The sequence below is a fragment of the Rhyacophila brunnea genome, unplaced genomic scaffold, assembly GCF_057557595.1.
Source record: "Rhyacophila brunnea isolate RB1 unplaced genomic scaffold, BYU_Rbru_1.0 scaffold_5, whole genome shotgun sequence".
Taxonomy (NCBI): domain Eukaryota; kingdom Metazoa; phylum Arthropoda; class Insecta; order Trichoptera; family Rhyacophilidae; genus Rhyacophila; species Rhyacophila brunnea.
Genome location: NW_028233170.1, coordinates 21,861,263 through 21,876,702, shown reverse-complemented (window position 1 = coordinate 21,876,702; position 15,440 = coordinate 21,861,263). Strand labels below are relative to the sequence as shown.

The following is a 15,440-nucleotide window of genomic DNA, read 5'->3' as shown; positions in this document are numbered from 1 at the left end:
ATAGAAATGGAGGATCATATTTTGATAACGATCACTTATAGGATGTTTTAAAATGGCAATTGAACTTTGGAGTCGATTTACATAACCTAGTCACCAGTGCACTTATATCCGTTCAATCCTGAGCATCTCAATTATTAAAAATACGTAACATTAAACGTCTCGGAAAAATATTTATTAGTAGAATTCGAGCACACATCTATTCATAGGTTCACGGTAGAAGGCTGTAACCATTAAGCTACCGAGCCTAATTACTAATTAATATCATTTAAAAGGATGATTCCCCACGGTGGAGTATTGGTAAACTGACCCCGAATGCGAGTTTAATGTAAAAATAATATGTTTTTTTCAATCTGTCTTACTCCACAGAAAAAAATCTTCATATTAGGGCGTTACGATAACAATCATTCCACATAAAAAGAATGTTAAATGACATCATCACATAACATACAAGTTAGTAGGTATGTTTTTCTCTCTCTAATCAATCGTTTAATCGTATTGTCAATATTTTTGTTGGTAATATAATTGTAGTATAAATAATAAAAAATACTTATTCCTAACAATTTAATAACGATTCAAATTAAAATTAATTTATTTAAATATAGTGAACTCTACAAATTATAAATATAAGAGGTGCACACCATGATAATTAGTAATGTTTAGAATTAGTATTAAAACAGTATAACGAGTAAATACAAAAATTAAAAAGTAGATACATGGAAGTAGACCGTATTTTAAGAATTTATAAAACGACGTCCAACTATACTTAGCTCACGTAAGTGGAAAATATTAAAATCCCAAGCGATTTGATTGAACAGAGTTATTCGTCTACCAAGTGGCATGACTAACGGCAGGTTAGTTCTGTACATTGGGAGAACAAACATCACGGTCAACAGCTCAACATAGAATCCTCAGTTGAATTTAGAATCGCTCGTAACTGTTAAGCGGATTAAACCGATATTGATCGTTGTAAAATTATATAGAATAATTATTATAAATTAAATTTTATTTTATATCACAGATATTATACGTTTCTGTTTATTTGATAAAGGTTTAACAGATTTATTTCGTTTCGGTTTATGAATATTTTTTTAGTAGGTATGCAGAAAGTAGCCTATAATATTTTAATTCACACGCCGTAAAAATAAAAATAAAAAGTTAGGTACCTACTTACGTTTATCAATTACCGATATTAAATTTATTATGCAAATATTAACAACTATTATGTAATGTTTTTAAACAATGCGACCATATAAAGAGGCTACAATATACCACGGTGAATTAAATGGTAAATTTATTACTCAAGTGCCTATTTTAGCGACTACATAGGAGTATGTATGTATTTACATAAAAGTGATGATCGCATGGAAGGGCCTTAATACTTTGGACGCTGAAGACGCACATGCGCGTAATGACCAGGCGGCCGATCGATGTAATTAACGTGCACTTTAAAGGTGCTAATTAAAAAAATCATTATATAGTCAGCAGCGAATGAGTTAAGTAACGTAATATTACTGCTAATGAAACAAAATAAAATTTTCACCGAATTACATTGAATTATTGAATAAACTCCTTCATTCGCGAAGCTTTTAAGTTATTAGGTGGGTGTGTCATATCACAGACATATTCACTCTATTCTATACACAAGGCGGTTATCGGAAGTTATTGCAATCCCTAATTTCATCTCCACCCGTCATGTATAATCAGCCGCGATTTTTGCACGACCATTTTCTGAATGAAAATATTTTAGTGCCATACTTCCTTGTATCGCAAAAAAAAAATAACTGTGTTATGTTTTGCTCAGACGGTTAAATTATTTTTTCTACAAGGCAAAGCGATAATTTTAGTGATTTCATCAACCGGAACGGCGTTCCCTTGCGCCTCGGTCTATTTCGAGCCCTGCATTATAAAATCTTGTGAATTATTCGTTGAATGAAAGAAGTAGTTTAATAATAATATTCGACTGTTAGAGAGATTTTTACTTTAACTCTGTAGTTAGGCAGGTACGTCATTATTGTGTAGAATGAGAATTTATTAGAATATAATTTTTCTTCTTGGAAATTTTGATTAACACAAGTATGTGTGAAAGAAATATGATTTATTGATTTTAAAAACTATCGGAGAGATGATTATATTTAATACGAACATCAAGTGGTACTTAAAATAATATTATTTGATTTTGTAAAATAATGATAATATATTATACTCACTGATTATACAAGAAAGTGGTAATGATAATATAGTACGCTATGTATATTATACTGATTTTTATAAAAAAAAAATGAATCATTTTAAATGCCAATAGACACATAAAATTACATAGTTTAGGTAACAATTTTAGTTATGTACATCAGTGACACTCTTTGTATCATCTTGGGACACCATTTAATTATTTAAAAATGATGATATAATACACATCCATATAGTTTTATAGTGACGTAGGCAAAACTTTTGCGATATCAACGTAATTTCTAAATATATTCAAAGAATATTTATTTCATATTCGAGTTAGCCAAACATTTTTCACTCATTTCTACATTGAAATGCAAATAAAGTACACGTACGTAGGTATAATGTGGATAATTCGGGTGATTGTTATTGTTAACGTACAAAGTTAAAACATTCTGAGTATTTGACAAATCGATCTTTTCGATCCTTCTCGCTATAACATTTCCCCTTTTACTTCAAAAATGTTTTCAGTCATTCACGGCGAGCATTTTCAGATTCTTGCGGAACTCTGTTGGGAATCACTGGTTTAGACTATAATAATTTATATTAAGCAATGTGTAATTGTTTAAGTAAGTATCTATAGCAAAGCATTCCGTCGCGAGATATCGGGAAATATTCCATAAGATATTGTTGCTAACGGCAATGGCTAGTCGATCGTCGTTACAATATTTTGACTAAGAATTATGAGCAGCCTTTTCAAACATAAATGCAGGTATAAAAAAGTCCACGTATATCACTGAAATAATTGATTATCAATTTACCCATTAATTTAAACAAAAATTCTAAATATAATGTAAAATTACTATTTACACTTCTATCTAAATAATATTTATTCTATATAAAGTATTAAGTGAAATACGTAAAATATTAAATGGTTTGTAAAAACATACATAAGTTTTCTTTTGTGTAACGCAAACATTTTATATTTTTAATTTTATGCCTTGAGACTAAAATGTTAGGAACCAGGAACCACTGATCTACAAACTATTGAATAACAGAAAACGATATTCCGGATTATTTTAGCTTCTAATTTCTATTAATTTACTATCTACTTTGTAGTATCGGTTGAAATATGTTATGATTAATATACGTATATAAAAAAGAGACGGTTCCTATACAAAACTGATATCGAAGTGATAAAAAAAATGTCTAAAAGATAGATGGTCCAGTCCGCTCAATCGACGAGGTATTGAAATCTTGAGAAGTAATGTAAAAACGCAATGCATAAGACCAAGAGGATTGGTATCCAGGTTGGTGATGACGATACGCATAATAAAAAACATTTTTATTTTCTATTATATTACTATAAAATTAAAAGTTATGACTTCTATACAAATTATAAATCGTCTGTGAAAGATATTCTTGAAATTGATTAGATATTATTACTACTGTCATTATACTGTTATAACTGTTAGTGTAAAATAACCGGTACATAGCGATATTTATAGAATGATTATAGTTTTATCAGTAAATTAAAATAGTTTAGCCATGGTTGAGTCCACTACAAAAACAATCTAAAAAAGGCGGGAAACGAGTGCATCTACGTCATTATATGAAAAAACATTCTTCGCTGACTCTTCTATGTCACGGGTATTAATTAACTGACTCCTTTTTATTCGATTGACGAGTTTAAAGTTTAATGGACGATCTTCATTATTTTACCAATGTCGCCTGTTATTAAAAAAACATTAATAGAAGAAAATCAACTAGAATTTGAAGCTAAACTATGCGTTACATATATATTATATTACTAGCGAGTACCCGGCATTCGTTGCAATGCCACTCAAAGAAATAAAGTGTTTGTGTTTTAATTATGTTTATTGAAGTGCTTTTGGATACACATTTTTTTTGTTTTTCCGTCTGGTGCGTACACGAATAAATCAGAAAGTTTTCCAACGCGTGAGCAGGCCACATATAGCTGTCCATGTGAGAAACATGGATTTTCCAAACTTGGTATAGGAACTCACCAAAGGTTTTATGCAATCGGATGAATTGTACAGGAATGCATACCAATGGAAGAAGAAGAAGATGGTTGTACTAATTCAGAAATCTTTGCGGGCGTGCGCACAACAGCTCAGCAAAGTTTAATTGCAATCGGATGAATGGTATAGGAACGCATACGAATAGAAGAAGATATAATGAAGAAGATGGTTGTACTATTTCAGAAATCTTTGTGGGTGTGCGCACAACAACTGACGAAAGTTTCATTGCAATCGGATGAATGGTATAGAAACCATACGAATAAAAGAAGATAGAATGAAAAAAAAGATGGTTTATCTAATTCAAAAACCTTCGTGGATGTGCACACAACAATTTACCAAAGTTTCATCGCAATCTGATGAATGATATAGGAACGCATACGGGACAAACATACAAACATTCATTTTTATATTTATATAATATGTATGTTAATGTATAGAATTTCATTTTATTAATTTAGTAAATTTTACAATAATGTATGCTTAAATGACTCAGTTGTGTAAATCGACCTCAGAGTTAAATATGCAATTGTAAATTTTACAAAATATTTCAACATTCTGTAAACAAGGTCTCGTTCTCAAATAATCCTTTATTACTTTTTCTTTGGGTTTATTATTTTAAGTGTTTGAAGGAAGACAAATCAGGCCGCTATATTCAGATAAAATACGGTTGCTTTAAAATGACAATGACATTATATCATATTACCTAAATATATCCATGGGATATAAATGTTGTGAATAAAATTCTTATATCTTTTCATACAAAGCAATTACATGTTTGAAGTAAGTTTTAGGCATAAATATGTATATGTATGTGTGAAAATTGATCCTGACAAAACATATCAATTGAATATGTTTAATTTTTCATAACTTTTAAACAATAATCAATTGCTTTAATAATAGTTCTACATACATATAAGGATTTTTTTATAAAACTGACTTATCAATATAATTAATAGTATATACATACGTACATTTATAACAGAAGTAATACTGTTTTATTGATATATTTAATTTTATTTTATTTAAAGTTATTTTACACAATGGTATTAGTTTCATAAATAATAGGATTGCATTTAGTTTTTAAAAGAATGAGTGCACTTGGTTAGTTTATTGTGATTCGAAACAATTTTAAATATTTACCAGGAGGAAATTGCACTTAAATCCCAAGCTGGATCCCTCAATTGGCACCCAATTTGGAAACACTTTGATAGTAAACTGGATAATGTATTAGGTATGTCCTATATTCGCACCTTGTCACCGCCACTTGTGGTACGTGCCGCGGTGTAATTTTGAATGACAGGACACGCGCGTTACGTTTTGCTCCCCCCGCGGCTCGGAAGCTACTAATCAGTAATCACCGATTGTTTATACATTTGATTTGGTCTTCCATGATCGAACACATTATCGGATGCAAGTGTGTGTTTTAGACAACCATTAGCCTCTTACAGTGCCGCATTTTACGGAAATGGAAATTGTTGCTTTCTCAGAATGGTCTGAAAAAAATGTTTACTTAATTTAACCAAAGGAAAAACGATAACACCAACATTAAGCAAATAATTGAATTGTTTTTTTTCTGTTTAATAAAACTTTAATAATTCCAAATTATCGCAACACAACGTGCTGACGCACGGGTGCTATAATAATTAGTGGTTGACATCGAGAAACCTCGCCGACGTTGAATCTCGAGAAATTACATGAATTTTTATTTCTCGAGAAATGATCAACGGAATTAAGAACAAGAATTGTGATATAGAAGAGTTTTACAAGTTGATTCAAAAATATTATACTTACTCAAAGAAAAGAAAACTGATAATCACTATACCATTTACAACACAGTAATAAAATTATATTGTTAATTTTTTTCATTCTAAAACGTTTGATAATACGAAATGTGGTTTCACATTTGGAAATTTGTTACATTAATGGAGTAATTTTTTTATTCATTCCTGTATAATTCAGTTACCACAAGGAAAACAGAATCCAGAAATTAAGATTTAGCCCACGATGGTGAAGCACACATTTTGATTGTGACTTATATTATGATTATACTATAATAGTCAGCCGTAAGTCCGTCGAAAAAGTGTCGATACGTTTTTTTTCCGATACTTTCTTGCGATGTCGATATCGATATTTTGTGAAAAAACTTGCAAGTATCAATAATTTGTGACCGATATTTTGATACTTTTCTTTCGATACCGTTATCAGGACGGAACGAGATTTTTTCTTTCGATATAACGGCTCTATATACAGGTACAAATATTTGACAATTATTACTCTCTTATCGAGCGCCATTTAAAGAAAATAAGAATTACTTATTTTGAAAAGGTGTCTATAAAAACGTGTTAACTCGAGTAACATACGGAAAAGTAATAACGCTTAGTAGAATATACTACTTTAATGATAGTAACTGAAACAAATAATACTTTCTGAGGAAAGATATACTTATTAACCAAAATTAACAATATAATATGTAGTATTTTAAATTAAATTATGCGTATTAGGTACTATAATATAATTACTTAATCTTGTGCGATAGAACACGTTCATCGGATACGTTGCAAGTATATTGTATTTCGCCTACTCAAGAAAATGTCGATTAGGTACTGTCTTTCCAGACGTGTCTGCGATTCGATAGTACCTAATATACAACGTGATAACTCTAATTTAAGCTTGGCGATAAAACATCATTAATTGGTGGTTAGATACACGTATTTGTTTTTGACTTCATTAGACGAAAATAAACATATGTGGTCAGTGGTCATATTATTATCTGCTCACCATGAAAAATATGATATGCACTATGTAGGGAATTGGCTATTTTAATAGTGAGAAAATGAGAGTTATCGCGTTGTTATTGAAAAAACGTAATTTAATCCGTTTTATATAGATATTGTGAAAAATAGTGATAAATCACAATATTATTATATGTAGTTATAAAAATAGAATCGATTAACCTGAACGTATTCAGGGAGGGATTCATTATTAAATACAAAATGTTTCGTATTTTTATGATTATTTTAATATCATTTTATGGATGATTTTGACAAATATTATGTAGATACAAGAAAAAATCTTGGATGTGGCGATACACTAGTACTGTCAAACTATGATGAGAGTTTCCTACCATTTTCTCTTTCACTATCCGATTAAAATAAACGATTTCTTTATTTTCGTGTCAGTTTATTTTTCAAATTTGAATTTGCTGTAATACGTGGATGTTTTCTCAAACATTACCCCTTTTAACACGTCTTCTCCCTATATCGCTCTCTCCTACATATTTAAAAATGTTTTTTGTCATCGTTACGTCGTATATTTTATTATTGTGCATAATAATCTGATAACGGACTTTTATAATATAATATATACATTGTGTATTTTGTGAATAATACCATGTACTTACCTAAAATAATTTCCATATTCGAAATTGACTGAAAGTTGATAACATTTAAAACCATTCGTCAGTCTATCTTGTAAAACTAATAAATCCAATTTTGGTCAAAAAGAAAATTTAAATTAAATATGCTAGAATTATCGAATACCTTCCCATTGTTTAAATTCTTATTAATCGTATCTTTGTGATGGACAATTTTCAAACCTTCTATATCAAAAAATCATGGACGTTGGAAGAAGAGAATTTGTTCTTTTTTAAAAAATATATATTTAATGCAACAATTAGACGTTTTTTATTGTTACCATCAAAATTACAAAATGAGGTCGCCAATAGTATTTAGAAAATTTCATCGTATTGAGCACCTATTACACTAGTTGATTAATTTGGTAAGCCACATATCTGGGAATGCTATTGACGCAGGTTCAAGTCCCGTTCGATACATTTTTTACATACCATATGTGACTCTGAGTTATTCAAAAATTATGTACCTTCTTATAATTATTATGATTGTAACATTAGCGTCATATATTTGTAAGTACTCTATGAATAAATCTGAAATGTAAAATGGCTTGCAGCCAAAATCCTTAGTTTAACCTTTTTTTAAAACGTTTTAACATTTTTCCGCTTTACGTTCATAATATATAATACTATTATAAAGAATCCATCTTCGTAGAGGAAATTTTTTTATCTACATATTTTTACACATTAATGTAAGATAATAAAATTATTACTTTATTTGGTGATGAGAAAAAGGTAGGTTGAAGAAGGCCAGATTCTTTTGGGATTGCGGGCACGACGAAATCACTTTGTAACGGTGTTAGTGTTATTTGATGAGAACGATACCAACACCTAAATGAGTCGCCTGCGCTGCTACAAATATCTGACACCATTCTACTTTATGTTGATTTGATTATAATATTTAAGTGTATATTATAAGTCTTTTAATTGGTTAGATTTATTAATCATTGTTTAGTTAGTATCCACAATGGATGATAAAGTAGTAAGAGATATCATCAAATTTTTGACAGCCAAGACTCGATGTCAAAAATATCTTTAGTAATATCGCATACAGTAATAAATATGAGTGATACTATGAAGTAACTGTTACACCGTATGAATATTACGATAGTCGGCAATTTGTTAAAATGACCTATGTCGAGATATAAATCATACATTCATACTAAAGTGATATATCTGTATCTCAGAGCCAGTGTGTCATATGTACGACTTTGTAAAGAATGAGTTAAGTACAGCTTTCCTACCTAAAATATCTATCATATCTATTAGAGCCTATTCACTTTTTGAGTATATTCATCACACAAACGTAACATTCCTAAAACCAAAAAGCTGAAGGTCCATAGATAGCAAGCGACTGAAAAATCTTCACTAGTTATCGGGTATAGAAATTAATAATTGGTTGTTGACAGTCAATTCAGTCAATAACAATGAAATAATTACTATGGGTGAGTTATAACGTTTTTTTATTGCTAAAATACACAATTAAGTAAAATAATAATATAATGACAGTTTTTAATATGAGGAGAACGATAATAATCCCGTTAAAAGTATTTATAATAGGGGATCATGGGGCATCACAGAAAAACTCTTTACAATGTAGCCTAATGAGTGACTCGTTTTCGACAAAATATCTCTTAAGACTTTTTGGTTTAGAATTTTCGATATTTTAATAAATTATAGGCGACGTAAGTACAAATCGGCGTAAGTTGTAAGAGCGTATGTTATTATTTAATATTATTATTAATAATATTATTTAAGTGATAGTGATAATGATAACACAAAACTAAATTGTTTGATAAAAAAACAGATTTAATCTGGAGAATTTTTCTTTCTCTAAAAACGTGTGAAAACAATGGTGCACTTAGATTTGTCTATATGAAATAACTATATTCTCTTGAGCTGATACATTATCAATGATATAGTAGTATCTATATACGACATTGGAATACTTCACCTACATATTATCTCTTTTAAATATGTAGACATGTACACTGTGGTGTGTACTATTTTATTTTGTATTCACAGAATGTCATGTTTTGCATTAAAATTTATGTTATTACAAGAAAAACAGTGAAATTTTTGCTCACAATTTTTTTTTATTTTACCAAAAACCAATGACACTTTATTTGTATAGTATTATGAATAATATTTTTTTCTATATAATATGTCGACGTTTTATAGAGACTGTTCCGTCAAGAGACAAACAACCAAACTCAAAAATCAACGACAAAATTTCTGACACGGCATGGACTACGATATAGTCGGAAAACCATGAAAATTCCAGAACAACTCATGAACCAGCACGGAATCATCCTCAGGAAACTTCTCTAATAATCATCACCATAATCACCGCCATCAATAGGTTAAAATGACACGAGATTTACAACCACCCACCTTCGAGGTGAAAGAGATAAGGGTGTAGCCCATGTGCTCCATCGTTTTCAACGACAAATAACAGATATTCAAGTCTGATTCTGATTTTCATCTTGTTTGCAAGTTTATTTAACACATAGTTATTTTCTTCTATTGTACGAAAAGTCATACAACATTATAAATAATAAATAGCTGTAGTAACTTAAATTTAAATTATATTGTTCACTCCCAAGCGGAGTGTATGGGCCTCCAAAGAGTTTTTTTTTTTTACGATGAATGGTTGTTAGTCATTTGTCAAATCTATTGGGTTATTACACTGGATTAAACATACAATGAAAAAGACAACGAGCATTTTTATTTTCCCTAACGCGGGATCGAGCCCGAGCCCCAACTCGGTCAACGTGTGCACGAAATATTTAAGAATACGGATAGATATATACATAATCAAAACTAAGGACAACAGCAATGTTATACTTATATTCAATTAACCGAGAGCTAGAAGTTCAACAGAGTCGTTGTACAAATGTGTGAAAAAACTTAAATTCAAACTCCGAGTAAGATTGAATACAGGTATATATATCAATGTCAATCCTCTTATAAAGTCTGACTTGATTCACCTGCGATGCATCGTTGATTAAAAATTAGCAATTACTTGGCTAATTTCAATTTATAAATAACAATTCGCAAACTATTTTGTATATTTTAGCAATAAAAGAATTATTTCTGTGATGTTGTCTTCGGTGAGTAAACATTTTTTTTGTTTACAGCTTGTAAAAACTATTAATATTGAATTATTCTGTATTTATATGAGTGATAAAATGTCACCTATATAAATATTATTTATATATCCTATTATTAAAAAATACATATATTATATTATTATATTAATGAGATTAATAATAAATCATCATATACAGAGAGAAAAGTTGACAACCTCATCAAATATTACAATAATTATTATGAAAATGTATTTTACCAAACTTACTTGCTGTTACAATAACAACGGATTCATTTATTTTTTTTTAATTTTTCGAGATTTAAATAGTCAGTTTAGCCGAGTTTCTATTTTTATGATGTTGTCAACTTGTGTGTGTTGTTTACACACTGTTGTCGTATACTGAAAAGAGAGTTTAATTTAACGATATTTATTAAATCAGAAATAAAATGGGTAGATAAAAATGGGTAAAAAAAATACAATATTATGTATGGTATGATCGGTTAAAATCTTAAGATAATGAATTAACTAAATAGGTGCATTATATTAAGGATAATGCTCACCCTACTAGTGGCAACTAGCAGAAAAATACTAAGCTTGCAATCTGCATTTATATTTAAAAGTTTTTTATTAATCGATAGGTACCTACTTATAAAATCTATAAAATGAAAAAAAATATATTCTTGATTAAAACCAAAGAAACCGAGATATAATTAATTATTATTTTAATACTTAGTTTATTAAGATTTTTATCTAGTGTAGGTATAGATAATATTTTGAAATAGATCATGGTTTTAATGTATTATATATTTATTTCAAAAAATGTTTTTCGTTATTGAATATTGTGACCGAAACGAAATTTGATTCGATATAAATAAAAAGATTTTCAATTTATACACTTGCGATACAGAGTTGAAAAAGGCCCTGCGTTTTAAATGTTTTATGTTTAATCCTTCAAATATTTATTTTAAATTACAAACCAAATTTTCTTTTGTCGTTTCTTGTTATTTCATTAATATTAAATACACGTTTTTTTTTGTTTTGTTTCTTGTCACGTCCAGAGTCACTACAGTGCGAGGCTTGATTCGGTTTTATTCGCCCAAACAGTTCCATCAGTCTTAAACCGGGCCTGGTGATGAGATACAAAGTAGGAAAAACGAGGTAATATGGCGCATATTATCCTGGCTAAAACTACGGAAATAGCTCTTATAGGCGGTCATAGACGGACAGTTCTCGTAACAGGTTGAACATGCCAGTTAATACGTAATGGCGGCCATACAGTTATCTTTGGTAGATAATCTAGTGGCCACACCACAGATCAGTTTAACTACCCCATTTAAATCTGTCGAACTGTCAACAGACGTGCCCATATACGTACAGTTATTGTCTGTGGCAGATCAAGTGTCAAAAACTATGGAGGTTATGTTCGCGGAGATCATACAAAAGGGTACCTACCTAGTGTTAAATTAGTTTTAAGTATGGTATATTGAACGATATTGATTTTGTTAGATTTATTATGATTACAATTTATTGTTTGTGTAAATATATGTCCAGATTATTTTATTTTGAATAAATTATTCATAGTATACTAATTGTTGTTGGCGTCTGTTTCCATGATACCTAGACATATTTTTGTATTTAAGTAGCGGAAAATATTATTTGCGGTACCTAGTTGACACTTCACAATATTCGTAATTATATAATATGAGTGGCAAAAGAACTAATACGCAACAAAAATAATATACTTCTTATCGAACGATTATGACAGAACTGTCAAAATTTGCCGCCAAATCGCGCCAGTTACTCTACGACACTTACTTTACTTACTTTACGACACAGCTAGCTAACGTCATTCGAGAACTTTCGGCTAGTTGAAATTCCAACAGTTTTACAAAAACACGGGAGTAGGCACACGGGAGTAGGTACTGGCACACATCTGGCAGGTCGAAAAGTGTCCGTCTATTGCCGGCCACAGACGGACAGTTCTCGTAACAGGTTGAACATGCCAGTTAATAACCATACAGTTATCTTTGGTAGATAATCTGCTGCGCCCATAGACGGACACTTTTCGACCTTTCAGATGTGTGCCATGTTCAAACTGCCAGCGACCCCCCACTCCCATGTTTTTGTAAAACTGTTGGAATTTCAACTAGCCGAAAGTTTTTAAGTGACATTAGATGTCGGTAACGTAAAGTAGAATATACCGCGCGATACAACTACGGCTGGTGTTGCTTGTTATAAAATACAAATTCATTTATTATTAAAAATATAATAATATTATGTACGCGGAGATCGCAAATATTATATTTTATTTATTTTTATGAGAGTAAAACAAAGTAATAGTTATTTATGTAAACATATTATTTTATACAATATAATATAAATGTTAAAATTTTAGAGAGCATTATAAATATTAAGTTATTGTGAAAATATAGACTAATTTTATTTATTGTATGTAGTGAATATTACAAATTATTAATTTAAGACGTTCACAACATAAATTAATATACCTAATTGTGAATGACAATGTCGCTAAATCTAAATAAAATTTAAGTATATATTTTAATAATATCATAGTAATTAATTATTATACTGATGATTGATGTAAATATAATTTTGTGGCTTATTGTATATAAAATCAATACCTTTATAAATATTACCGTTTTCTTACTTAATTAATACTGTCCATTAAGGGAATAATTTAATCAAAAGAAAAGGTTATATTTTATATTTACACGAATGTGTACGATCGATAAAATACACAATCCACTAGCGAAATCATGATTTATTTTACCAACGTCATAGGTGTGTATTTTATGTCAATTTGTTTCTAATAAAAACAATTATTACCATAATAAATTCAAAGTTAAATTATTCGTGTATCATCGTTCAAGTATACCCTACCTAAAACTAATTTAAACAATACCCCTGTGTATTATCTCCGCGAACATAACCTCCATAGTTTTTGACACTTGCTCTGCCACAGACAATAACTGTACGTATATGGGCACGTCTGTTGACAGTTCGACAGATTTAAATGGGGTAGTTAAACTGATCTGTGGTGTGGCCACTAACGTACAGTTATTGAACAGTTATTGTCTGTGCCATGTTCAACCTGTTACGAGAACTGTCCGTCTGTGGCCGCCTCGTACAGTTATTGAACAGTTATTGTCTGTGCCATGTTCAACCTGTTACGAGAACTGTCCGTCTATGGCCGCCTTATGGTACAACGGAAAAGTTCAGAGCTGCTGCCATGAAGAACGAAATTAATGTGATGATTGATTACTACCTACAACGGAGAGAGGAATAATGGAAAGAAGAGTTATTAATAAAGTTTGATCCACCTTTCTTATAACGAAAGTTAATATATTTTCTTTTTTAGGATATCAGATAATTTTGTGTTTACGAGTAACTATAAATAGAATAATAACCCGTTGTCCCCGTTTATACGTGCATGGATTTAGTGGTGACTATCAGCGTTACCAATTTAGCGTATTTCTTGCCAGATCTAGCATTTTTCGATAGATATCTAGCTTGCAAAAAACGCACCTGGCTTGTGGCTTTTTTCCTCGCGTTTTTGATGTCTTCAACAGCTTTAAAGATGTTGAAAAAATGCTATATATTTAGTTTATCAAAATTTATGACTATCAGATACTTAATGCAGATAGGTTGGTAACTATTTAAGTGAGAAATAAAACACGATGAAAAAGTTTCATACATTATTTAATGTTTTCGTATATTATTCCAAATCTCCGCGTATATAAAATAATAATTTTACATTATTATTCCCCTAAAACGTATGTTCTTTAATTTTCTTTGTCTGTCCTACAAGAAAGAAGCTCTCGTCTTTAAACATGAAACGAAACTTGAACGCCGTTGATACAATATAGGTTTCTGTTGTCAATTTTGAAATATTATATTTCTGTTAAAAACGTTCTATTTTACACGTATCGATTTATTATTATTATACCTACACTTTTTTTTCGATTCGCAAAAGCAAAGGTATTGATTTTGTTCTAGGTAGACAAATAAAATTTACTTAAAATTTTATTTTCACAAAATCTTGAGTTTCTACCTGCCAAATAGCTTGTTTTCATACTCCGTCTGGCATGTTTTTGTCAACGACAGTTGGTAACACTGGTGACAGTATGCATTATCGCGGCCATAGAGAGAAAATGCACGTGTAAATATATATTATCCTGCATGTTGCAAGATTGCATGCATGAATCAAAAAAGTTAGGAAGCTTCTGAATTATCACTCGATATCTGTGCCTGCACAGTAGAATGATAGTGGTGAACCTGCCGGAAAAAAATCATACTACACCGCGCAGAGACTCATTTTGAGGTTAACGGATTTTTAAAACTGTCAAATAGTACCATAAAATGACAATATCGCGTCTCGCACTCTTGAAGAATGAGTCAGCACTTTTACGTGTAGACAGTTAGGTATTATCGTGATAGTTTAAATTACACACAATTGGTGCAAGTAACACCATGCACGTGTACAGGCGCTATAAAGCAATAAGACAAATATATCATAAGTAAACATACTTAGCTTTTAAATTATTTATATTTAAGATATAATGTTTTAAGAATGAAGCATTTTTCATTGAAAAGTGCATAACAAATTTAGAAAATATCTTGAGCCTCTTCTTAAGGTTTTTACCACTAAGTTATCGACCCAAATATTAACTTTGCATGTATTAAACAAGTTATTTGAGTAACAACCTACAAT

At 30.3% G+C, this 15,440-nt stretch overlaps 1 protein-coding gene across 2 annotated transcripts in view; it reads right to left on the bottom strand.

The window, feature by feature from the left end:
* Positions 1-15,440, bottom strand: part of Nha1 (Na[+]/H[+] hydrogen antiporter 1) — a 92,661-nt gene that overhangs the window by 33,556 nt on the left and 43,665 nt on the right. Inside the window, exon 1 of one of the 2 annotated variants that reach the window (XM_085955279.1) lies at positions 5,349-5,481. The exons of the other annotated variant lie outside the window; for it this stretch is intronic. The gene's annotated coding sequence lies outside the window, so the exon portion shown is untranslated. Of the gene's footprint in view, positions 1-5,348; positions 5,482-15,440 lie in introns of those variants that run through there. 2 annotated transcript variants of the gene reach the window in all.